General features: G+C 44.6%; 1 protein-coding gene across 3 annotated transcripts in view; it reads left to right on the top strand.

The window, feature by feature from the left end:
* Window positions 1–9,438: 9,438 nt before the first annotated feature.
* Crebrf (CREB3 regulatory factor) overlaps window positions 9,439–13,353 on the top strand; it is a 61,421-nt gene continuing 57,506 nt past the window's right edge. For 2 of the 3 annotated variants that reach the window (XM_087194829.1, XM_004836371.4), the window contains exon 1: window positions 9,439–9,625. The gene's annotated coding sequence lies outside the window, so the exon portion shown is untranslated. Of the gene's footprint in view, window positions 9,626–10,475; window positions 10,809–13,353 lie in introns of those variants that run through there. The other variant, XM_021239476.2, reaches the window with a different exon arrangement.

The following is a 13,353-nucleotide window of genomic DNA, read 5'->3' as shown; positions in this document are numbered from 1 at the left end:
CTGGGCTGCTAGAGTACACCTGTAATCCCAGCATTCAGGAGCCTAAGGCAGGAGGATCCCCAAGGGTTCAAAGCCAGCCCGAACTCCATAGTAAGACCCTGTCTCAACCCAAATAATAATAAAAATAATAAATACTGGATTATTGTAGGGCTAAGGATATAGTAGCTCAGTAGCAGAGTGCTCACCTAGCATACCTAAAAGTCTGTGTTTGATCCCCAGGACTGAAAAATAGAAAGTGATTGCTCTTGGATAGTGTTAAAAGGAAAAGATTTTGATTAAATCAAGGTAGGAACAATGCATTTCTACTGAGCCGGGAGCCCCACAACAAGGTGCTTGGGGGAATGCAGGTTGTGAGGTGAGAGCACTAAGAATACTAACGGTGGAAGAATGGGTTTTGAAGGAAATGACCATTACAGGTGAAGCCAGGCAAAGAGGAGAGGTCAAAGTACTTGAGGCTGACCAGGGAGGAAGTTATTGCAGACTCTAGGAGAGTAGGTGCCCTGGATTAGGGTAATAGGAATGAAGCCAGAGAAACAACTACACTGAGGTAGTATTTATTAGCTAGTACAGATAGGCTTCAGTGGTTGGTTGGATGCAGTGTCGGGGGTGAGGGACAGGGAGTAGTCAAGGATTGCACTCTGGTTCCTGGCATGATAGGTGGATGGAACTTCTCACAGAGGTCAAGGTGCAAGGAGCACAACAGGCTTGGGGATATGGTGGAGTTCAGTTATGGACAGTTTGAGTTTGCAGGTCCCTGAAGTCTCCACAGGGAGATGCCCAGTGAGCAGCTGTTGTGTGGTCTGGAGAATAAAGAAGGAGCAGCTGGAGCTGGGAATGTAGGGCGCCAATCTAGATAACAGGTGGATGTGGATATGAGGCACAAAATCCTAAGCTATTAGGTAGAGGAAATGGATTTAAACCCAGAAAAGTCTGATCTTAGTATCCAGGGAACATTAGAGTGTCCCTGAGTCTCCAAGATACTTTTCCAGGGTAGAATCCCTTATACCCACTTGTGGTCTTGTAGTCTGAGCTTCTTTGCCACACTTTCAGCCTTTCAGTGTTTTGTAGTTTTTCCTACCCCAGAAGGATCATTGGTTCTTTAATTTTACATTACCTTCTCTGAAGAAGCCAAAAAGGTAAAACAATAGGTTCCTGAAAATGAGGCTAGAGGCCATTTAGAAAACCCTAAACCTGGTTGTGCAGGGTCTTGTTTTGGCTGCTTCAGAATGAGTTTCCTGTCAACTCCAGGGTCCTGTCTTTTGTCCCTCTCTTCCCCAGCTTCCTCCCAGGCCCAGTTTGGAAATGGTCACCCCTCTCCTGTAGGGCCCAAATATAGTTCCTTGCTACTTTTGTCACACCTCAAGGTCTGCAGGCAAATAATGGCTGCCCTGGTTTTCCTCAGTAGCTGCAGTGTGAGTTGCTCCAGGGGGCCGAGTTCAGTTCCTGCAGTCTGTGGTGCAGCAGTGTCTAGGACAGCAGCAGCCTGCACTGGCACCTGCATGCCAAGGAAAGGTGCAGCACCCCATGCTCTCTGCTGGCATTTCTGAAAGGTGGGAGCAGAGTGGAACTTTCAAGTGATTTCATATTCAAGGCCCTGAGAAATTGGCATTGTCTCTCTCCTCCCTTGGCCAGAACACCTCCATCCCTCTCCACTGAGCCTTGGGGTCCCAGGGTCAGGTCCTGGAAAAATTGTGGCCCCTCTGGGTTCTCATGGCTACCTTTGCTTATCTCTAGCATCACAATCGAATCCCTGGTTTGCTCAAGTGTTTGATCCCTGCAATCTTGTACAAAATAGGTACTTGATAATGTTCATTCATTGTCAGGTGGCTTGGAAAAAGAGTCCTGTGGGAGATCAGCTTTCAAATTTAGTAAATTCTAGTCTCTGGGAATTGAGTTTGTTCAAAGCAAGGATAAAACTGTCTGGCTCAAAGTTCCACGATCAGTTTGATGTTTGGCTCTCACTGTTGAAATTTTTAATAATTTTGTCTTAAATTTTTTTGGTTCTGTACAAAGGGAGGGGAGGGAGTTTGGGGGGGCGGAATGGGATAAAATAAAATTTATTAATAAAATAAACCTTTTTTTTCCTGTGCTCAGGATTGAACCCAAGATCACTTCTCGGCCTTTTGGCTAAGATCAAGTGTAGGATTGAACCCAGGGCTTTGTGGATGCTAGGCATCTGCCCTGCCACTGAACTACATCCCCTAACTCCTCTTAATAATTTTTGAACAAGGGTCCCAGCATTTTCATTTTGCAATTGGCCCTGCAAATTATACAGCTGGTCCTGCATACTGGAGAGTGTCTTTCTGACCTCTTGTTCCTAATTGTGGTCCACAAATGTCTGTAACACCCTGAAAACACCTACAGAGTTAGATGCATGTATACTTGTATTTTTCTGGGGAGCAAGTCTAAAGCATTTTTCAGATCCCCAGGAAAGTTCAGAATCATTGGTAATATATTAATAATAGCTTGTGCCAGGTGTTGTGGTGCATGCACATAATCCCAGCACTCAGGAGGCTGAGGTGGGAGGATTGCTTTGAATTTGAGGCCAACCTGGAGTACATAGTGAGTTCAAGTCTAGCCTGAACTACATAGCAAGACCTTGTTTTAAATAATAATAAAATAATAATAATAATAATAATAGTAGTAGTAGCAGCTAACCTCAATCTAGTGGTTTATCACCTGCCAGCCCCATTGTGTGTGTTGTCTTGTGCTTTACTAGATTTTAATGGATTGAACAGGACAGAGAGCAGTACTGTGCATTGTTGTCTAATCCCAGCACCTTTGTTCTCTACCCAGAGAGAAAAAAAGAAAACCACCTACTGGGTACTCCCTTCTTCCATGCCCTTTACAGAAACAGATCCACTGTCATTACTTTCTTTGTTAGGAGAAGGAGAGAACCACTCCCTACTTTGTCCTAACCTCTACTTCAATTCCCAATTTTCCCAAAGATGGCTTCTCTTGTGCCATAAAGGAAAAGGTTACTAGTTAAGTGGGCAAGAGGCCCCTTCAGGTCCAGCTCATCCAGACTTCTGCTTCCAGAATTCTCTGGTTTTGTCAGAGTGAAGGGATACCTCTCCAGTTGCCTGCCATCCCTGTAGAAAGACAGGCTGCCCTGTGGGAGGCAGGTGGATACCCTCAGGGGGTTAAGCAGTGAGAAGAGGTCTTGACCCTTACTCCTGGAGCTGCCACTTCTGATGTAGGACAGAATCTGCAGTTAGCATTCATGTCTGTCAATGCTCTTTACTTAGTCGCACTGTTGTAGTTGTGAAATAGTGCACCCATTTATTTGATACCTCATCTCGAAGCCCTAGCATTATGAAAACAAGATTAAAACTAAACCCCCAAAACTTGCAGCATAGTCTTTCCTGAGTTTCCCACTGTGTTGTGAGGGAAAGTTACAACTTTGGGCATTTGCAGGTTAAAAAAAAACTTTATTTACATAGATAGGATCCCCTAACATCACCAATTCTCTGAACTTTTTATTACTTCTTTCCCTTAGTAACCTTTCTGAACTATTTACTTTCTTCCTTTGGGAATCCAGCTTCACAGTGTTACACCAGATGTAGTCCTTTGGAGTGTGTCTCTATTTGTAGTTCAACAAACTGTTATCGTGGCTACAGGACTTGGTTCCTGCTTCTTATCACTCTGTCCCTCAACTTTCTGTTTTAATCGTCCTACTTCTGGCCTCACTAACAGAATGTCTTATTGTACCTGTCCTTTGGGAGTCTTTGCTACAACAATTGCTAAATTGTTCTCATTCCCTGGCTTCCTGGTTTCCTATCAGTTATAGCTGCTGATACCAACATTGTATGTTTAGCCCAGCACTGCCCCCCGCAAAAAAAAAGAAAAGAAAAACTGAAAAACCCAAAACCACTGGGACAACTTGTTATCCTACAACTTTTTAGTCAGTGAAAGAGACAATACAATTTTGACAGAAATGCTTTGTCAGGAGATGGCAGGAAACTGAGTGAGATGCCTACCTGCTTCTCTTTCTCATGCTGCTTTCCCTTCGAAGAAGCAGCTTCCAGTCACATTCCTCCCTGGAAGGTGGAGGAGGGGTACCTTTTATGTACCAAGTCCTTTATTAAATTCTCAAAATCAACTCACAAGGCAAATTAGAACAGAAATAAAGGACTGGTCAGCTTAGTAAGTTACTCAGGTAAGATAACAAGAAAGTAGTACTGAAATACATGTGTTCTGCTCTAACTATGCTCTGGCTACCTTCTTATGAATTCTCTTGCTGGATGGTGGGCTTTCCACATAAGTCTCCTTCACTAGGTTCTGAGTTCCTCCAGGGCAACCACTTGTCTTCAGTGTACACATTTAGCATTCTACAAATGTCAGCTTCTTTCTCTCCCTTTCCTTCCCAAGTTGTCACTAAAGGCAGGCTTGAATATGTGATCTAATGAAGTGTTTTGCATTCTCTGTAACTCAAAGATATGTTAGTGTTTATACCCATTTGATTTCATTTAAAAAACACGTACACATGATATGAATAATATAAAGCACTATGTACATTAAGTGCTCAGATAGGCAGTAGAAGAAGAGACAAAGACTGAAATAGAAACAGACTCTCTGAAAGAGGAAAGATTTTTTGTTTTTTAAGACAAGCTCTCCCTTGCAGCTCAGGTTAACCTTGAATTCATTATGTGGCACAGGCTGGCCTTAAACTCCCAATCCTCTTGCCTCAGCCTCCTGAGTGCTAGGATTACAGGTGCACACCACCATGCCTAGCAAGAGCAGGGATCTTGATATGTCAAGGATGGATAGGATTTGGATCTTAATTTGTTCATTCAGATCACAAACCTGCTCCTGTCCTATGGTAGGCTTGTTGCTGGGGAGTGGGAAAGGTTGAGGAATCAGGATAAATAAATTAGTAGACTAGGGAAGAGTATTTGGGAATAAAATCTAGTGCCTTCTGGGAAGAGTAAGAAACTGAGAGCTTTCACAGAATCAGAGCTGTCACACAAAGAAAACTGTCCTGTTGAAAGATCAGGCAGTGGGAAGAACTGATTTTTCTTCTCCCAAAGAATATTTTTAGGCAAGATGAATGCGGGATGGATGCCAGTTGCCAACAATCAATATGTATCTCATTTAGATTCACCCTCAGCAATACTCCAGTCTTCTTGCAAAGAAGTCATCATTTAGTGTCAGAGAGACACAGCTTTTCCTGGAGATAGTCCAGTTTTGAGTTAATTAATCTCACTTCTGAAGCTGTGAAATCTCAACATACCACACAGGTCCAGAGGAGTCTGAAAAGAAAACACTTTGACTCAAAAAGATGACACTTACTAAAAAGACATGTACATAATCAGCAGGCAGGGCTTAATCTGTTCTAATAAGGACTTAGTCACAGTGTAAACATTAGGTTATGAGGACAGGACATATGACAACCATTTTTAAAAGATTTAAGTTTTTGTGTGTGTTTTATTTTTGAGACAGAGTCTTGCTCAGTAGCTCAGGCTGGCCTCTCTCTATATAGCTAGGGCTGACCTTGATCTCTTCCTCCTGCCTCAGCCTTCCAAGTATTGTGATTATAGGCATGTGTCACCACCACACTTGACAGATTTCTTCGTTTTTTGTGCCACCTGAGTTTTTTCAGTTCCTTTTTTTTTTTTTTTTTTTTTTTTGGTGCCGGTGATCAAACTCAGGACCTTGTGCTTTCGAGGCAGGTGTGCAGGCGCCACTGAGCTAAATCCCTGGTCCTTCAGTTCCTCTTAATGGCATACTCTGATTCTTTGAAGTTTCCAGGGATGCTTTACATGCTTAGCAACTGTTTTTAATTCTTGCATGATATAGGCTTGCTGTTAAAGCTAGAAGGATTATAAAGAATATCCAGTTTTTGGTCCAGATTCCTCATCCAGGAGAATCTGGAAGCCAGAGAGGTCTGGTTCTTACAGTTAGTGGCAGACCTTATATTAAGGTCCTGTCCTCATGAACAGTATTCCAGACAGTCAAGGTGTATTTTTATCTTATTTTTGAGAGAGGATCTTGCTGTATTACTGAGGCTGGCTTTGAAGCCCTGGGCTTATGAGGCTTCCTGCCTCAGCCTTCTGCATATCAAGGTTTAAACTGGATAACATGTTGGCACTTTCAGAGAATATCTCTGTAAAGATTCACAGAGCATGGGTAACTGGTTGCTTCTGAGAAGGGGAAATGAGTGCCCAGGGAACATGGTTAAGAGGGAGACAATAATCATTGAAAACCTTTTTGAACCTTTTGAATTTTATACAATGTGTTGTTACCTCATCAAAAAGAAATAATTTATTTTTAAGAACTCAATGGAGTCCTAAATATCTATTGCTTTGTTTCTCCTTTTGTCTCATATTCCTGTAAAACTTTTTTCCTGACTCAAGATATCCCCATATGCAAATTATTATACAGAAGATGGTCGGACACCTTGAAAGTTGTGATGCCAGTTGGTTACTACTTTGTGGCTAGAACAGTAGCTTCCTGAACCTCAAGCCAGTGCTATTCCAGAGTCCCAATTTCCTGCCAACTTTGACTGGCAGAATCTGGCTGGATAAAACCCAGAGAAACACAAGCCAATTAGGATCCAGTGATTTCATTCACCTTAGAGCAAAACAAAGTCATTAACAAACCTTGATGGAAAGGTCTCCATTAGCCAAAACTATCCTTTTCCAAAACAACAGAAAATGCAAAGTCAGGGATCCAACATAATTCACCAGTAAAGCCCTCAGCAGGGGGAGCCTTCTAGAAGATGGACCTGGCTGCTTGCTCCCTGACCCCAAGAAACTGCTGCCAGGTAGAGGAGATGAAAATGCCTGTGTCCAGAGGGCAGTGTAACAGTGGAAGAGCTAACCATTTGCTGGAGCTTTTCCAAATAGAGGATTATACAAAAAGATACTGATGCATTTCATGGAGATTTAATACATGTTTCTCATTTTATCAAGCCAGAGAACTTGGCTTAAATTTACCAAGCTAATTTTTCTGCTTGGACTTTTTTTTTTTGAGACAGGGCCTCGCTATGTAGTTCAGGCTGGTCTTTTTTTTTTGGTACTGGGGATCGAACTTGGAACCTTGCATTTGCGAGGTAGGCACTGGAACCACTGAGCTAAATCCCCAGCCTTTCAGGCTGGTCTTGAACTCACTCCGTAGGCCAGGCTGGCCTCAAACTCACAGTGATCCTCCTGTCTCAGGCTCCTGAGTGCTGGATTACAGGTGTGCACCAAAACATCTGGCCATTGGCTTCGGTTTTAAACTCCAATGAAAATTGGAAATTGGTGTGTTAGACTTAATAAAGAAAATAATTATAATCCTGTCACTTCCTGTGCTGTAAATAGTCACTGCTTCACTAGTTATTGAGGCCCTATTGTGTGCTTGCCGTTGTAGGGAACACAGAGAGATTTTTGCTTTTAGGTATATTTATATATACTTACCTAATTTTGTGTACAGAAGTTTTACTTTAATGGCTGTTAAACTGCTAAAGTCTACAGTTGTCCTTTTAGTCTACAGATCTTTCAAATAATGCCCTTCAAACAATCTAATGCTGCCATTCATTATATGTTAACTGTATATCAGACACTATAGTAAGTGCTTTATATGAACTACTTCTCACATCAACCCTGAAGGAACTTACAGAGGTTGGAAACAGCCTCAGAAAAGATAATTTGTGGTAGTTCATATGTGGAGCAAGGATTCAGATCCAGGCTATTATTCGTTCAACCAGTATGTAATGACTGTCCATATGCCAGACTTGCAGAGTAGAGAACAAACACTGCTAGTCCCAGCCCTCTTAAAGATTTGGATGTGTTGGGGTTTTTGTGGGGGGGGGGGGGGTACTAGGGATTGAACTTGGAACCTTGCGCATGCGAGGCAGGCGCTGGAACCACTGAGCTAAATCCTGGCCCCTGGAAGTGTTTCGTTTTGAGATGGGGGTCTCACTGTGTTGTCCAGGCTGGGCTCAAACTCGTGGGCTCAGAGGGACTCTTGTCAGCCTCCCAAGCTGGGACTACAGTCACACTACACAGGTCTACTCCCCTAGTATGTTAGTCAAGGGTTCTATCACTGAGCTATATATCCCCAGGCCCCCTGGAAGGCTTCGATTCCAAAGTTCACAGGTTTTACATTGACATTAAATTATTTCTCATGATCAGTGCAAAGGGTAGTTTTATCTTAAGAGAAAGCTGACACAGTGACTCATACCAGTAGCTGGCATAAGCTCAGCTACTCTGGAGGCTGAGACAGGAGGATGATAAGTTTGAGCCCGGTCTGGGCAACGGAACGACTTAGTACGATCCCGTCTCTAAATAAAAAAATATAAAGGGCTGGGTATGTAGCTCCGTGGAAAAGGCCTTCGGTTCAGTCCCCTGTGCCGGAAAGGAAGGGGATGGGAGAGGGCAGAGCGAGAGAGCAAAGAGCATCAAGTTGTTATCCTGAAGGAATCTAGCCAGGTGTCTTTGTTTCTCAATCTTCCTTTCTTGTGCTTTATAAAACCAAACTTCTACTGCACACAAAATTCTGTGCCCTAAGTATAACAAGCATTTTGGAAGCACAAAAGACCTAGGTTCCAGGCCTAGCTAGGACATTTAACAGCTGTCTGACCTTGGGCAAATAATCCATTAGAGCCTTACTTTCCCTTCTGAAAAATCAAGTGTTATTTCGTGTGTTTGTAGGGAGAACTAGTTGAGGTGATGAACCTACCACATAATACACGTTCAATGTTCAAGAAAGAGCCACTGGTGTTTTCAAAAGAATTAGGAAGCACAAGATAACCTCAAAGTCACGTGTTATGAAGGCTGTCTTGGTGCTTCCACTAGCATTCTATTTGTACAGCTGTGTATGAATCTTCTCAGTCTTGTTTGTTTTTTGGTACCGGGGATTGAACTCATGTCCTTGCGCTTGTGAGGCAGGTGGCAGAGCCACTGAGCTAAATCCCCGGCCCCGAATCTTCTCAGTCTTAAAGGTGCACGCAGTCTGATTGATCCTTGTGTTTGGGGATATAGTACGTATTCACTACACGTTAGTTGAATCAGTGAATGAACGAACAAACTTAAAGCTAGGTCCCGCTCAGTGAATGAGAAGGCTATTCATAACACTGAAAGTCTATTCAGTTCCCTATTAACTTTCCTTTCGCTCCTTCAAGTTTCAGTTAACTTAAAACTGTAAATGAACATAAGGTCACTCCAGGCCTCACTGCGTAGTTCTGAGGTTAGCTAAAACGCTGGCCATGAAAGGCTTCGGAAAACAAATATCCCCTACAAACGTGTGCGCCTCGGTATCAGGAACCGCCCTCGCCCACGCCAGAGCCGCAGGCACCTACCGCCAGACCCGCCCTCTCTTCCTGGTTTTCCCCGGCAACCCGCCCCTCTAGTGTCATGTGATAGGGGTGCCCTGCCAGGCCAAGCCCCTGATTGGCTGAACTTCAGGACACCTCGCGATTGGCCAGAGGCCGCCGGGCCCCCGCCTCCCTCCTCCCTCCTCCTCCTCCTCCACCACCTCCTCCTCCTCCTCGCCACGGCCCACGTGAGGGGGGAGAGTCACGCGATTTCCGGGAACCCGTCAGGAAGGACATAAACAAAACAAACCCGAGGCAGCATGGAGAGGGGCCGTGGCCCCTGCAACGGAACCGGACTCAACCCCTGAGCCGCCCCCACACCTACAGGTAAGCGCCGCTGCTCACTGACCGGAGCTCGCAGGGACCTGGACTGGGGTACAAGCCGAGCGGCGGGCGGAGAAAGGCCGCTGGCCCAGGAGGCAGCAGTGCCGGGGCTCTGGGCTGGGCCGGGACCAGGGCTGAGGGTCAGCGCTCGCGGAACGCGACCACCGCCCGCTGTTCTCGGGGTCAGGCTCCCCTCCCCCACTCCCGGCCCGGGACCGTTACATAAAAGCGCCAGGCGGCGGCGGCGGATAAGACCGGCGGAAGGGCAGCAGGCTAGGCCGGGGATGGGCATTGCCGAGCGTCCGCTCTGCCAGGGCGCCAGGCCTTTCTCCGCTGTCCCGGAGCTCCAGGCCGCGGCTGCCGGCAACCGGCCTGTCAGAGACGGGAGCGGGTGGGAGGGGCCGGGGAGGGAGGGGAGACGAGGCTGGCGGGGGAGGAGAGGGGGGCGTGTGAGGAAGGGCCGGGACTGCGGAGGTCGGAGCTGGTCTGGCGGGAGACAAGGAAGCGCGGGATAGGGCTGGAGGGGATCCGGGCTGGGGTGTCTCAGAGTAGCCGCTCCCCTCCGTCCCCGCCCCAGAGGCGACCGGCGAGAGGGGCCTCCCTCTCGGGATTTGTTTATATGTCTTCTCAAAGCAGCTCGAAGCAGCTCGGAGGCGGGTCCCTTAGGACTAAGTGGCAGACGGTGATGTCCAATCGACAAGGCCATCCGAGGCGCCGCACCAATGGGTGAAGGGAAGGCGGTGCCGCGAGCACCCCAATTTGTGTTAGGCTGTGCCGGGGGTGGGCCAGGTGGGGCGGCCATGTTAGATGGGAGGGGACCTACGGTGGTGGGTCACTGAGGGGAGGAGACGGGGCAAAGGGCAAGCGAACGGGGCCGGGGGCGTTTCAGGTGGCCAAAGGCGAGTCCCATTGGACCAGGAAGTAGCTCGGGGGTGCCAGACCCCGACCTACCGCTCTCCTCCCACGAGCAGAGGAGGCAGGGAAGTACTGAGGGCAGTCAAGCCTTCCCTGGGGGTGGTTCCTGGGACTAGATGGAGCTCAGTCTCTGGATTTTCCCTCTTGCTCGGCCCTGCGCTTCCTGACAAACCCGGCCTCCAAACCTTGTAATCGCCCTCCTTTAACCTGAGAAAGCAAACCGTTCTGCTGTTTGTGAGCGGGTTTGAGCCTTAAGACCACCTTAAAGGAGGTACTTGGATAATAGCGGTCTTAAGTTTCTGTACCAGGCCTTTACGCAGGCAGTGAGGGGGGAAGTTCTGCTTTTCTAGGTTTTATATAGAGAAAACTGGGAAGAGAAAAGCCTAGAAAGTTGAGGGCTGGGCGGGGTTTCCATTTTTTCGTCCAGATGCCTTTTAAAGACCTGGCCCCATGCTTGCCCTTGTCTTATTAATTTGCCCATCTTGTTCACATTTATTGGTAACTCATGTAAATCAACTTCATGCGCAAACAGCCTTGAAAAAATTATTTAAGCTTGAACGTTCTTTAGGACATTTTCTTGTAAATGCCCAGCAGGTGAGAAAGAGGAGCAAGGTCTAACTTAATTCTTTTTTAAAAGCATAAAATAAGATTCCTGAGTGAATCTTTCAATCTGTAGTAAACTGGTTGTCACTTGGCTGTACTTTTAGATATATTTTTTTGTTTTTTTAAAAATCTAAAATAGTTAAGAGATACACCAAAAAGGAAAATGGTATGAGTACATAATTAGAAAATCAGTTGTATCGTGATTATGTTCATCATGTTGGCCTTGTTAAATTACTAATTTAAGCTTACTTTAACATCACCTTACAACCTGTCACTACAGAGGTATTGTCAATGGTACCAGGCTATTGGGTAAGCACTCAGAAATAGGAACACTTCAGAATATCATTGGAGACTCTTCCGGACTATTTTAAGAATTCACAGTATCTCCTTTGTCAACTGGAGAAAAATAGTAATGGATAAATAAATGAATTATCAGGTTTTATTGGTATTTTGTATGATTGACTCACGGATCTTTTAAGAATGCTGTGATGTGTAAAAATGTAGCCCTGGATTATTTGATAGACTTTTAGTTCTTAAGTATAACTTTCATAATATTCTAGAAATACTTTATAGAAATATTTTATAGAAATTCTAGGTTGGGGCCGGGGATTTAGCTCAGTGGTTCCGCCGCCTGCCTCAAAAGCGCAAGGTCCTGAATTCGATCCCCGGTACTAAAAAAAATTCTAGCTTGTATTTTACTATCAATATTGTGTTGCTTTCTGAACCCTATCCCTTTACAGTGCCATAATCAGTTATAAAAGAGTGTAGCTAAAATTAAAACCAGACAACTGTGTCATTGATAGCTAGAATGGTCAAGGCAATTTTCATTGTTAAATTAGCCCATAGTCAATTACCGTTGCTTAGCGTTTTCTTAAGAATAGTATAACTAACAGAACTTATTTGGCTGTAGTTCTTTTGTATGACTGGTGTAGCAGCTTTGGGATTTTTATTTTTATTTATTTTTGAGACAGTTTAGCTAAGTTGCCCAGACTGGTGTTGGACTCGTGGGCTTAAGCGATTCTCCTGTTCTGGAAATACAGGCAGTGCAACCATTCCCGGTTCTGGGATTTTTCGACATATGAACATAGAAAAGGCCAAATACACCCAGAACAGATTTTGGATACTCTTACTACCTTCTTATTCTGTTATGACAAGTGAAAACATTTTAAAAGTCAGTGATCTAAGTAGTTTACTGGTTGAACATTTAGAGATTCAAGGATACCAGTGCAAGGAATGAAGAAATAACTGTTATACATCTTGGTGGAGGTTAACTAAGTATGTGACAATGGAAGTAGAAGGAATTTGTATGTTATTACTGTAGCAGTTTTTAAAAGCTTAAGAGAAAGTTACCTTTGCCGTGTGTGTAGTTGTTTTTGTTGTTTTTGTGGTGCAGGGATTGAACCCACATGATAGGCAAGTGCTCTACCACAAAGCTGCACCTGTCCTCCCCCCCCCTTTTTTTTTTGGTACCGGAGATCGAACTCAGGTCCATCGGCTTGCACAGCGGGTGGCAAAACGACTGAGCTAAATCCCCAGCCCCTGTGGCCCTTTTTAAAATGTTGAGATGGGATGTCATTAAGTTGCTCAGACTGTCCTCAAACTTGCGATCCTCCTGCCTCAGCCTTCTAAGTAGCTGGGATTACAAGCATGTCCCACCATACCTGGCTCACCATTTGCTTTTAAAGTTTAATTTTTAGTCAGAATTGGCAATTGTATGATTTTGAGATGAATCAGCCAGAGGCTTTTTTCCATTTGGTTTGTAGTTGGATGTTTTGGGAAATAATTCATTGACTCTTTGACCATATTTATTCAGTATCTTATTCCAAGGTACATAAACTTATAGACTAATCATAAATTTGTTAGATCATTAGTTTTGATTATTCTAAGACAGGTTGACAGACACTTTTCTGTACAGAATCACATAGTAAATACTTAGGCTTTGTGGGCCATATTGTCTCTGTCACTACTACTCAGCCCTATAATTTATAGCATGATAACTGATAATAGCCAAAGAGCTGGACATGATAGCACACTCCTGTAATCTCAGTACCCAGGAGGATTGGTGTAAGTTTGAGGCTAGTGTGGGCTACATAGTCAATTCAGGGCCAGCCTAAACTGCAAAGTGAGACCTTGTCTGAAAAAATAAACAAAAAAAGGAGACAGCCATAAAAAGTATGTTCAGGATGTATATTACAAATAAAACGTTATTTACA

The sequence above is a fragment of the Heterocephalus glaber genome, unplaced genomic scaffold (assembly GCF_053883595.1).
Source record: "Heterocephalus glaber isolate CG9 unplaced genomic scaffold, H.glaber_assembly_v1.0 deba00001606, whole genome shotgun sequence".
NCBI lineage: Eukaryota > Metazoa > Chordata > Mammalia > Rodentia > Bathyergidae > Heterocephalus > Heterocephalus glaber.
Note: the sequence above shows the minus strand (reverse complement) of the source record. Positions and strands in the feature narration are given on the sequence as shown.